Below are 12,090 nucleotides of genomic sequence, written 5' to 3'. Positions count from 1 at the left end.
TATTGCTGTAAACAAGGACAAGCATCTGAATTAGTTATTGACACACAGCAGCATCTGCACAGATCTGAGTCTATTTTAGTTCAGCTTGCACTGTAAGTTGAGGAGTGTGTGTGTGGGGTGGGGGGGGGGGGCTCTTGATGTGCGTCACCGTCTCGTCAAATGTCTAAAAACAGCAACTTGCGAGCACGTGAACTCACTCCCGCAGCAGTCAACCAAGATGGAACACCTCCGCTCACATGTTACTGCCAGGTTGCCCTCGGGATGTGAGACGAATAGTGAGCGGTGTAACGGCAGCTCTTGTGATGAATTCAAGTTTTGATTCAAGATGCTCAGCAGTATAAACTCTGCTCCTCTCAACTGGAATGTTGTACACATCCCACAACTGGTATTGATTATAAAGTGCTCTATTTATCTTGACATTTAACTTGGAAGCTTTGGGTTCAGTGAGGCTGAGACCGTCTGCCCTGAACACCTGTGATCTGGGTCAGCGACGGGTTCCTGCATGAACACACACCTTCGGTTATTTTACATGGCAGACTTGTGCTTTCGTGCTTTTCTCACCGCGTTGAAGTCGGCAGGGCTGAGTTTGACAAAAAGGTGATCTCAGGAACTTTTTTGACTTTAGGGGTATTTGCTCATGTTGCCAGGCGACTATTAATCAAATCTGCGCTGGTGCTGTTTTTTTTTCATGATATTTTCATTTTCTTGAGAAATACTTTGAGGGGCTTAAACATATTGGAAACATAATTGTGGCACTACACAGGCATGATTTGACAGTGATGTAACACTAGGCTTCTCTCATACACAGTTTGTAGCAATACCTACATAAAGTAATGTAATTCATATATACAGTATATTCCACAAAACCAATATTTATGTGATCCACATCATTGCGAACCATGCAGGAAGTATAAAGCAACACACTCGACGTAGGAAGGATGTCCAGGTGAGGTGGGTCCAAAAACACCGGACTTTCACCCTGTTTGTGTCCCATGTGAAACCAGAAGTCAACTTATTTGTTACGTAACGTCTGTATTTAACAAAAATATTTCCATAACCAATCCAAGTTTGCTCATTTTGAAAAGAAATTGGAAATTGAAGCTTGTCGTCGGACATTCGTAAGAGAACGCACGAGGATACGTTATACGCTTACTCGTGTCCCCAAATACAACCTAACTTCAATTCCCTGTGTTGTCCAGTAACAGACAGCGATTGACTGCTGTTATGTTTGACGTGAGGAGTAACAGTAACCTCTTCGTCTTTACACATGAGAAAGCCACTTTATTCAGTGAAGTTCCAATCAGTGTTTTTAGATCATGTAGCATCAGATCATGTGACAAGCATACAGACATTACATATTCCTCTACGTTTATCTGCCTTTACTCATCGCCCATCTCTTCTTTCTCATCGTGGAGAAGCAGAGGCTTCACACGCTAATCAGTTTTTAACCCTTTGCAGACAGAGCAAATAGAAATTGGGCTCATTTTTCCATCCGCTTGTTATTTGCTGCAGAACCATTATGTCATTCTACCCCAGTTGTTTTTACCAACAAATATGTCTATTTTCTGACCGGTTGTTTTTAACGAAGTGTTGACAGAGACAAGAGACTGAGAGTTCATGTGAATTTTAGGATTGACGCTGCGCCCCTGATGGTAAAATATTACTGTATGTTATTGTTTAAAAATACACTTTATGTTGGCTTTTATTAGGAATGATTAGTACTTTTGTATCTTTCCGATAACACTGGTTTACTCGAGAAGCGAATACATTTATTAACCAAATGATAATGAAGATGAAGATCAGAGGTAGACGGAGTAGGTACATCAGTGTAGATACAGAGGAAGTAGCTGAGCATTTGGTGTGTTATATTTGTATAGTCTTGTAGTGCTGTCAGCTCGGTGCTGTGGTGCACTCAAACCAGCGCTGTTAAACAGGTTATTGGCAAATTACTACAAGGAACCTGCATGATTTCATCTGATTTCACCAAAATCCGACCCAGTGGCAAATATTAGGAATAACCATATAGAAATAGCCAATCTTCTCGCTGATGGTCTCGTCTACTAATGTAGGTCATATAGAGCAGTGATTCTTAACCATAGGGCCGCGGCCCATGAATAACAAGGGTTTTGCCTGTTCAACACCGGCATCCTCGATCCCCTCCCCTTCCGTTCCTACGGCTTGTTTGCGCAAATACGTCACAAAACATGTCCGTGTTTGGTATCCCAGCATGCCCAAAATCCTCATCTTTGCAAAGAAATCATCGATTTTCTTTCATTTCTTATGGTTTCTCCACAAAATGAGCCCACACACACTGTCCAAAGTCGCCATAACTGCTGTAAGTCGTATCTTGCAGCATTCCGACGGAAAAAGACACATTACAGACCCGACAACGTGCTAGCGGATGTTACCATGGAGCTACTGCCTTCAGAAAACGCTAGTACTTATAGTCCAAACCTTATCATTCTCTGCCATAAGCCGTCAACCAACGTTTGCGTAACTGAGCTATTCTCATTCTCGTTCGTGCGCTCGGTCGCAGCCATTAAGCACAGCAAGTCCGCTACTCACACACCATGTCTTCGACCATATATGCATAGTTTTTGCAAAGTCTAAAAATAAAAGGAAAATAATATAATATCAAAATATAAAGGGAGAAACACCTTTAGTGTGTCAGAATATCATGTGGTTACCATGTGTCCATTTGGGTCTCCAAATGTCCTTTTAGAGCTCCGTCTGGATCTCTTCATGGAAGAAACTCTGTAGAATGGTCATACTTTGTCCAATCTTCTTCAAATGTGAGGCAGTTGTTCACTGATAGTGTAGTTACAGCCATATACTGTCCTTTACCTGTACAGATACAGCCACCGGCAGTTATTTATACTGAAAGATACTTTTTATTTAATGCGGACAAAAATCTTAAATTTGTACTGACTCCAAAGGCCCACTGCTCTGTTTCTGTATGACCTACAGGTTTTCTGACACTTTTGATGCAAAGAGTCAGAGTGGGCCCCGGGACACTTTGTACTTGAAAAGTTGGGCCCCGAGGTCAAAAAGGTTAAGAACCCCTGATATAGAGGCAACAGTATTGAATTGAGACTGTTTCATAACCAGTTAAAAGGTCCTCACTGTCACTTTAAACGGGCTGAAATGTATTTTAAAAACTGTTTAAAAATGGCCTACATCTAAATAAAAACACGTGATAAATGTACGCTTGTTCTTTGTAAAGTAGCCAAATAAGTCTGCTGTATCTAAATAAAGTAACGCACATTTTAGTAGTCAACGAAAATTTAAACATGGGAAAAGTGGCATGATAAAGAGTAAAATCTTTTTTAAAAAGGTCAAATTTAATTTAAAAAATAATTAAAAGTCATTCTTGAGCAATATGAGCAAGGTGGTTACTGTAATGGTTGCCATGGTTAATGTTAATGATTCCCACACAGTGTCTCCCACTGACATTCATGGTTTTTAGTATCAGCTTAACAACTGTTAAGACATGAAATCTACTAAACCCTATGATATGAATATGGTCAAAATAATATACCTTCTGCTTAAAGATCATATTAAAATCATCACTGTGAGGATGTTAGCATTTAGCTCAAAGCGCTGTGTTTCAAGTTGTTTATTGTCATATAATTTTTATTCGGAGGGAAGCAGTCGTTGGCAATACAAATCTTAGATCTCCTTCAACAAAGAAAATCACGCAAATCTAAAACATAAAATAGTGCAGAAGTTAAATATATAAAACATACAATATCAAAAGAAATAATACAAATGTGTACATTTCTAGTAGACAGTGACTGCAAATGAATGAACTGAATGTTCACAGTGATGTAAGTAGCAGAAGAAGTAGTCGAAGTAGAAGAAGTGTGTCTTGGTGTCTTTGTGATGTGATGGTGAGTCCAGGTCTGGGAGGTAGACTCTTAGTCCCGGTTGGATGTCACTGACAACTGGCCTGTGTTGTCTGTAAGTATGAGGAACTTTCATTAAAGGCTATCCAGTATTAATGAAGCTTTATTCTTGTCACAGACAACAAAAAGCTGAAGTGAACAACATCACTGCAGCTGACTGGAGGTTGTTTAAAGTCACTGAGAATGGTGTATGCTCAAGCATACACCATTGAAAGATAAATTACACTTAATCCCAACATCATTCCTGGCATGCATTCAACATCACACCTCGATGATATATACACACATTAGTACCAAGGTTGGAATATTCCTTTTAAATCAATGAAGGGCAAACAGATTTCAGGCGCTTAATCACCAAAAATACCATTATCGAAAGACTGAACACCAAGCAACAGTAAAAAAGCACTCTGGTGTATCTCCAATTTAAAAAGTCTCCAGTCATACACAGAAAGAATCGCCACTTATTCATTCAACACTGTGTAACACTACAACCACCAGTTCATTTACTTAAATCAGGGTATTTGGAGGCCGAACCATAGACTTTATGTAAGAAGTGAAGGTCTCTAAATTCATTAGATAATTATCTGTCACATGTCTTTGAAAAGCTTGAGAAAGAAGAAAGAAACATTCCTTTATTAGTCCCACAGTGGGGAAATTATTCTCTGCATTTGACCCATCCCTGTATATATAGGGGCTGCCCATGCAGGTGCCTGGGGAGCAGTTAGGGGTTCAGTGTCCTGCTCAGGGACACTTCGACACAAGACACGTTGCAGCCAAGGATCGAACCGGTGACCTTGCGGTAGTAAATTATGGTCCATTTAGAGTCAAATAGACCATAAAGCAGAGTATGCTTTAGGGCGGGCTTACTGTGATTGACAGGTCTTCTGTTACGGCGTCTCTACGTCACTTCTCCACATTCCAAATATGGTAACTTCCTAAAGGCTGCTTCAGTGCGTCAGTATCCGATGCCGAGAGGCACTGTCAAAGCGTTAGTATTTGACGAGTTGGGAGTGATTAGCACAAACTTAAATTGCATGTTTTGGCTTCATGTGCAGCCCTAGATACCAGTACCAAATCCTTTATGGTTATCAATGACATAATGGGTTCTTCACTACTCCCTCTGACCCTGTTTTCACCTGTCAAAACCCCAATATTTGATTCTGAGCATTAAATTCAAGTATAAATCTCATCTCAAGTTTCTTGATATAACCCAGACGGGACATGCAACTCTTCTTTTGGCCATGTTTGCTGGCAGCTATACAGTATGCCTGGATATTTAGGCCAACATGATCTAGTTGGTGTCTCTTGAGAGACAAGCAGGAGGACACTCGACACTTGCTAATTGGAGGCCTGCCTAATTCTCTTGGCAAACATCAGTCAAACGGGGAGATTGACGGAGACGGCAGGGACACTGCAAGAAATAGCCGCAACAAGTTGGAAAGTTCACTGTCGAATTATTAGTCATAGTGCACTAAAATTAGAGAAACAGCATTTTTCGAGACTCAGAAAGTCTGCTGTAATCTGTAAACGGATGCTCATAATGTTGAGTCCCAAGCAGCTGAGTTATGGAGATTGGATTGGACAGTGTTGTCCTTGAGGAAGGTCGGAATAGTAATGAGCACAAATATAAAAGCAGCTTTAATGTGCAGATGAAAAGACGGCAGGGCGGTGGAAACATGGATCTTTCAGCATGATGTGGAGGCACTTTCTTCTTTTTTTTTTCCAGATAAATGGTGTGGCCTTCGAACACCCTGAGAGTTGGAACTAATGAGTAATCATTTGTGACCGCAAGGTCTCCACTTTGAGTCCAACCACTGGATAGAGAAATGTAGTACAAGATAGTTCACTCAATGGAGCTTCTTAAATGATTATAAAATCATTTCTCACATTGATATTCTTATTTGACAGTAAGAAATGGATGATAAATATTAAAACACACGAATGAAATTAATAGATGAAAGTAAAATGATCCATCTATAATCCGGTATCCGTAATCGCTTATCCTTTACAGGGTCACGGGGGGCAATCCTGGGGGGTACAGGTCATCAGGCAATCACAAATCTGATACATGTAGAGCTTTTCCATTGGCACTTTTGGTCGATGGCCGACCCGTGACGACCCTGTTGATAAAATTAGCTTATATACAGCTTTAATCAGCAATTAGCTTATATACAGCTTTAATCAGCAATTAGCTTATATACAGCTTTAATCAGCAACTAGCTTATATACAGTTTAATTAATCACTAGCATATTTGTAGTTTTAATAACCATTAGCTTATGCAGCTCTATTAACCACTTATACAGTGCTCACAGCATACACAGGGCCAGAGAGAAGCAGGAGGAAGGTTACTGAGGTTAACTGCGTCACAAGGAACAGGCAGCCATCTTTAGATAGATAAGACACTCAGATTCAAGCGAGGGACAACGCCCCAGCTGAGCCCGGCTTTCTTCCCACACTCTTTCTCTAGGTCCTCTCGCATGCATCATCTCACTCACACTGATGGAAACCAACGCCTATTGGGAGGGGCCAAGGTGAATGGACATTCACGGCTTCCAACCAAGCGTAATACACGTACAAGCGTGCTACGTTTTGCATCTTTGACTTTGACTAATGTGTATCAAGGGGCGGACCCCCTATATTAAGGTTCATGCTGATGTGTTCAAGCGTGTTCTGATGGTGAAGCTCTGCGAAGTGAAACCATTAGATTGCCCATGCATGTTTAATTGTTTGGGCTGAATAACTCTGTTGATAAATAAATCTATTGCTTTGATACAACTATACGCCTCTGAGAGCTTTCTGTTTCATTCTTAAACCTGCTCTAAGTGTGAAAGACAGCTACACATTTTTTCACAACAACCCCCATTCGAGCATGTGTTGTGAGACTTGCTTCAGCTGTAAAGGAGTCAAGGTAAGTTACTGCTGGTGAAAACCCCAACATCTCCTGATTTAGCTGCTTCATAAGAAAAGCTTTTACTGTAAATAACAAAATGACAGAGGACTTTAATTGGGAATAAATTAAATGAAACATGTTTGTCACTGAATTAATGGAACTTTCTTAGCGGCTATTCCTCAATAAAACAAGTCCACTTCTACTGCAGGGAAGAAGAGTAGAAGCAGAAAGAAAACGGGGCCTAACTTGTTGTGCAGCAAACCTGAACCCTATGTATAGTGTTCAAGCTCTGATCTCTAAGATATGTAATTGGTTACAGGGGTTCTGGTTGCAGGTGATTGATAGTTAAGTGTGGCATTTCAATGTATTTAGCACACAAGATGCACAGGCTTTTTGGCTTTGAATGACATGCCGAATGTGATCTTGTCAACGGAGGATGAAATAAAGCTGGAGGTTGAATCGAACAGATCCAGGAAAGGGCCAGGGAGTTCTTTTCAAGGTAGGACACTTTGCCTTGAACATCCTAAAATCATATTTTAACAGGTCAGGTGATGGTCTGTGTCTGAGTATTGAAGAAGAGAACATTGCATTTGTGTTCATAGTCTTATTACAGCATGATACAAATGAAAGTCTTATGATCGTCTCGGTAGTCGTGTTTTATATTTAGCACATCAGTGTGCAGTTGGCATGGAGAAAGCAAACCACAGCAAACTTTATTTATACAGCACATCATTCAAGGTGGAAGCACAACGAGCTGCATAACAGGTGAGGAACCACCGAAGTTGCAGCCCCGAACACTGTTGTTATTGTTAAGCTAAAATATTAGACATAAGCAAGCACAAATTAAAGCACATAAATGATACACGTGAATTAAGACTATTGAGACATAGAAATAAAAATCGAAACAATCAAGATCAGCAACCAACCTATTAGAATACATTGGATTAAAAAAAAATGAATACAATTTTTAAAAAATGAAGAAATTAAAACCAACAGGTGACCATTAAATAAAATGAAAATATATGCTTCAGTTTTATGTTCTGTCATCTATTATTTCATTACTTTCACTGATGTTTTAGTTTTTTTGCCGTGGTGTCATTTCAGTATCCATATCAAGATATTTAGGCTAGGGTATCGGATCAAAGTAATAATTTCACTCTGGACACAAACTGTTCGAGCCCCTTCCATCTGGCAGGAGGCTGCGGTCCATCAGGACCAAGACCTCACGCCACGTTCAAATTAATTGAACTGATAGCAACATTATGTTTTTTTTCAAATGTTCTCTATTTATTGCGATAACATTGTTAACCTGAATTATTTTGGCTCCAAGAATCGTGTAGTGAACGTCTGATGTTGTGAATGCTACCCCACTCCTTATAGGAGGCGAATATATCTATCTAATCGATCCGATCCAGCCTCCTACAGGCCTTTGAGTTAGCTGAACAATGACCAGAAGATATTGGATAAGGTCTTAGCTAACTGGCAAAAAAAACATAATGCTTCATTTATACATCCTGATCAAATGGCAGTTGACCCTCACAGTTTTTAAATGTTCAATGCCTGCTGAATGTAATGTACTTAACCAAAACATCTAACTCTGCTGTCATTTCTTTGGGCGCTCAGCAAGCTTTTGACCTAGTTTGTTTGCTATTCTTAAGCACTTTGGATTGGGTGAGAACTTCATGACTGCTAAAAATGGGTTAGGGTTAACCCTAAATTCAAGTATCTCTTTCAAAATCGACCCATCTTTCTTACAGACACTTTTTTAAGAATAAATCGATAATAATGCCCTTTATTTGGGCATAAAAGGGCGACTGTACTTTCAAATTTCAGCCAAACAAACCTGAAGAGGAGGGCAGCCTGGGGCTCTTAGTATTTTTTCATTATTATTTGCCTTGCAACGCAAGAGCTGCGATTTTTTTGGCAACTTTGCTTCTCATTCAAAGTAGATGCGAGTGCTGTTTAAAAACCTACCTTGGCCCCAAAATAAGTGGTAAATGGATGGATAGTAAATGGACTTGTACTTGTATTCAAAGCACTTTCACACTGCTTGTCATACTCACCCATTCATACACTGGTGGCCGGGGCTACCATACCCACCATCAGGACGAACTAACATTCACACACAGTAGGCACAGCTACGGGAGCAATTTTGGGGTTAAGTGTCTTGCCCATCGACATGCGACCTGCAGAGCCGGGGATCAACGGCCGATCCTTTGATTGAAGGACGACTCTGTTCTCCACTAAGCCACAGTCGCCCCCCTGGTAAATAATTTAGTCCTGAATAACTCATTTAGGATTCTCAGACAAATCAAGAGGGTGCTGAATGTTACAGATTCTGTGTTTCACGTGACATACACGCGACATTTTGCAATTATCACAATTGAATGCCGAGTCAATCCAATGTTGTTTTCCATAGGTAAACAGAGAAAGGCCACTAAACAATTGAAGATTTTTATGTTGACAATCCTCATCTCTTTTAGCCAGTTAAATGATGATTCAGTCTCACTCATAGTCACTTTTTCTTTTCTACAGGCGAGACATTTTTTAAGACATGGTATAGCCCACTTTGTCATCTCACCCAGGCACCATACCTTTTATGAGCATGTCTCTCTAGCTCCCACCTCCAAACACAGTTGGTCATTATCTTAAAGTAGAATATCTAGTCTGAATATCTGTGTGATACACGGGGCAAGACAATTGGAACTGAAATACCTCTTGATCTTTGGGGAAAAGGGCTAAGTAGAATTAAGGATTGTTTTTTTAAAGCAAGACTTTGGCTCATACAATGTAAAGCTATGTATACCGTATACACTATTCAAAGGTCAAGCTTAGTAAAATCTACCCCTACTTTCCCCAAAAAGGGACACCTGTGAGTCGGAGGATGGCACTTCTCCTCTTCTGGTCATCCCCTCAAAGTGCATACGTCTTGTTCAACAGGCCTTCATTTTTGACATGGCTGTGGCCAAAAGGGTGATTTTGAGGGAATGGAAATATTCATCACCTCCTAGTGTAAAAATATGGCTCTATGAAATGATTTTCTGTTTATGTCCTGCTGAACACACACTTGCTCCATCTATCTACCGCTTGAGGTGTTTCTCTCTCCTTTTATTGGCGGTTCGTCTTGGTGACTGTTCTGTTTCCTCTTGCATTACATCATGGTAATGTACTTCATATATTATGGCCTATAGTTTGGGTGGAGGGGCTTCGGGTTTTTGTTCTTTTTTTCTTGTATGTGTATTTTGCATATTGAGAAAAACTCAAAATAATCAGAAACTAATGTCAGTACCTAAATCGAAAGCAGCGAAGGTAATATAAATTGCTACACTTAAAAAATGTGTTGATGTTGCCCTTACAACTAGTTGATCTACATCAGAAACAGATGGATTTACTTTAAGAATTACCGCAATCATTGGTAAAATGACTACATGCCGTACCTTTGCAGGACGGAACGGTTCCCCAATCTTATTCCAGTATGTTCCGCCCTTATTTCCAATGTACACACAGCCTCTACATTCACAGGCGCTTTTCATTACTGTCCTCTCCCCCGAGAACATTGCATTTTACAGCCCCATGTACCTTCCACAGCAGTTGGGTATATTACAGCCATAAACTTGTTTTTATCATGGGAGAGTTGTTCGTGGCAACAGAGCACAAGCATGCCGTTGTTTACTCCCCTGCACTACACACAGGGGCGGACTGGCCATCGGGGATACCGGGGGAATCCCCGGTAGGCCGACGGGGTTTGGGCCGGTCTCTGACATCGCCGGCCCGACTATATTATATGCTTCACAGAACTCTAATACCGAAAGTCAATAATCAGTGAAAACTGTATCAACAGTATAAACTGACATTATACTACTCCTCGCGATCTGAGGACGCCATAGCACGGCTGGACACTACGGTGCTTTTAAAAACTTTTTCTCCATTACCGCGGTCTGCGCCGTGCACTCGTGCCGGCGACGGTCGGGGCGGGGCCGGCGGAGGTGCGAATGGCCGCCGTAGACCGGCGAAATACAGGGGCGGCTCGACTGTCACGGCGTCCATGAATCGAGGACTTCTTACTGGAACTGAAACGATGTACTGGGATTAAATTCTTTGTCAACAAAGAATTTGGTAAGTGACAAACTGCGTTTGTTTTTTTACATCTGCAGTAACGTTTTTATGACTAATATTTGATGGCTCGTGCTCTTGTGTGGTGGAATGCGTGGATCCGCTGCAGGTCTGCTGGATTGATGTGCTTTGTTGTCATATGAATATATGTGACTGGTTCTTATGACTTTGTGGCTGTCATTGTGTTAATTACGTTGATTTGACCATGCGTTGTCAGTTATTGACGTAGCGTCCCGTCACGGATTCATGTATCTGCAGCTTGCGTCACTCGCTCAGAGACAAGCCGTTTTGAGTGTGAGCTAGCAGCATGGCACCGGTACCAAAACGTAAATCCTTTAAAGATGGAGCTGAAAAGCTCAGGGAGAAAAAGAAGAGATATCTGGAGGAAGGTGCATCAAAATATTTAAAAATCTCTGACTTATTTGGGAAACCACCGACTGGTGACAGTTTTATGATGGTAAGTTGTGGCATTGACTTGGCCAATGTTAGCTTGCTTTTCACAGATGAGGTAGTGTTCGGCTACAAGCTAGCCTAGCTAACGTTAGCTAGATAAATGATAAATGTCCAAAATTGAGACCGTTATGATCTGGTCAAATAAGCAAGCTGGCGCTGTTCGCATCATCGAGATTATCTAATTTAACATGTTAGCCGTAGTTACTTGCTTACAATCGATGAGCAAGCTATCCATGGTGGTAGTTGTAAAGAGGGCAATCTTATCATTTCTAATAATTTATGTCAAATAATGTTTAAGTTAACCAGCTCTCAACAGCACCTGGAGGCTTTTATGTTGATGGCTACTCAGACAGATGTTTTGCAGATGCTGGACAGTGAGAAAATCATAGACGGTGTTGCAGAAAAGAGTGAGCTGCTGCAAAAACTACTCGTGTAGTGAGGTAATAATAACACATGAGTATACTGATATTGTTTTTTATTACTATGTGACTATAATGCACCTGGGCTGGCAGAGTTAGTTTAGGTTCTGTTACTTAACTTATTGTTTTGTTATGCACCTTCAACACCCCTACACACACACACACACACAATCACACACCCAGCATGCAACACTACTGATACCACTGATGTTCACACCCCATCGTATGTTCTGTTCATTTCAATATAGTTCAAACTAATTCTACCCTCTGATTCCAGTTTCTTTATTGTGTGGTCTTTTTCTGCTGACA

The sequence above is a fragment of the Melanostigma gelatinosum genome (genome assembly GCF_949748355.1).
Source record: "Melanostigma gelatinosum genome assembly, chromosome: 6".
Taxonomy (NCBI): domain Eukaryota; kingdom Metazoa; phylum Chordata; class Actinopteri; order Perciformes; family Zoarcidae; genus Melanostigma; species Melanostigma gelatinosum.
Note: the sequence above shows the minus strand (reverse complement) of the source record.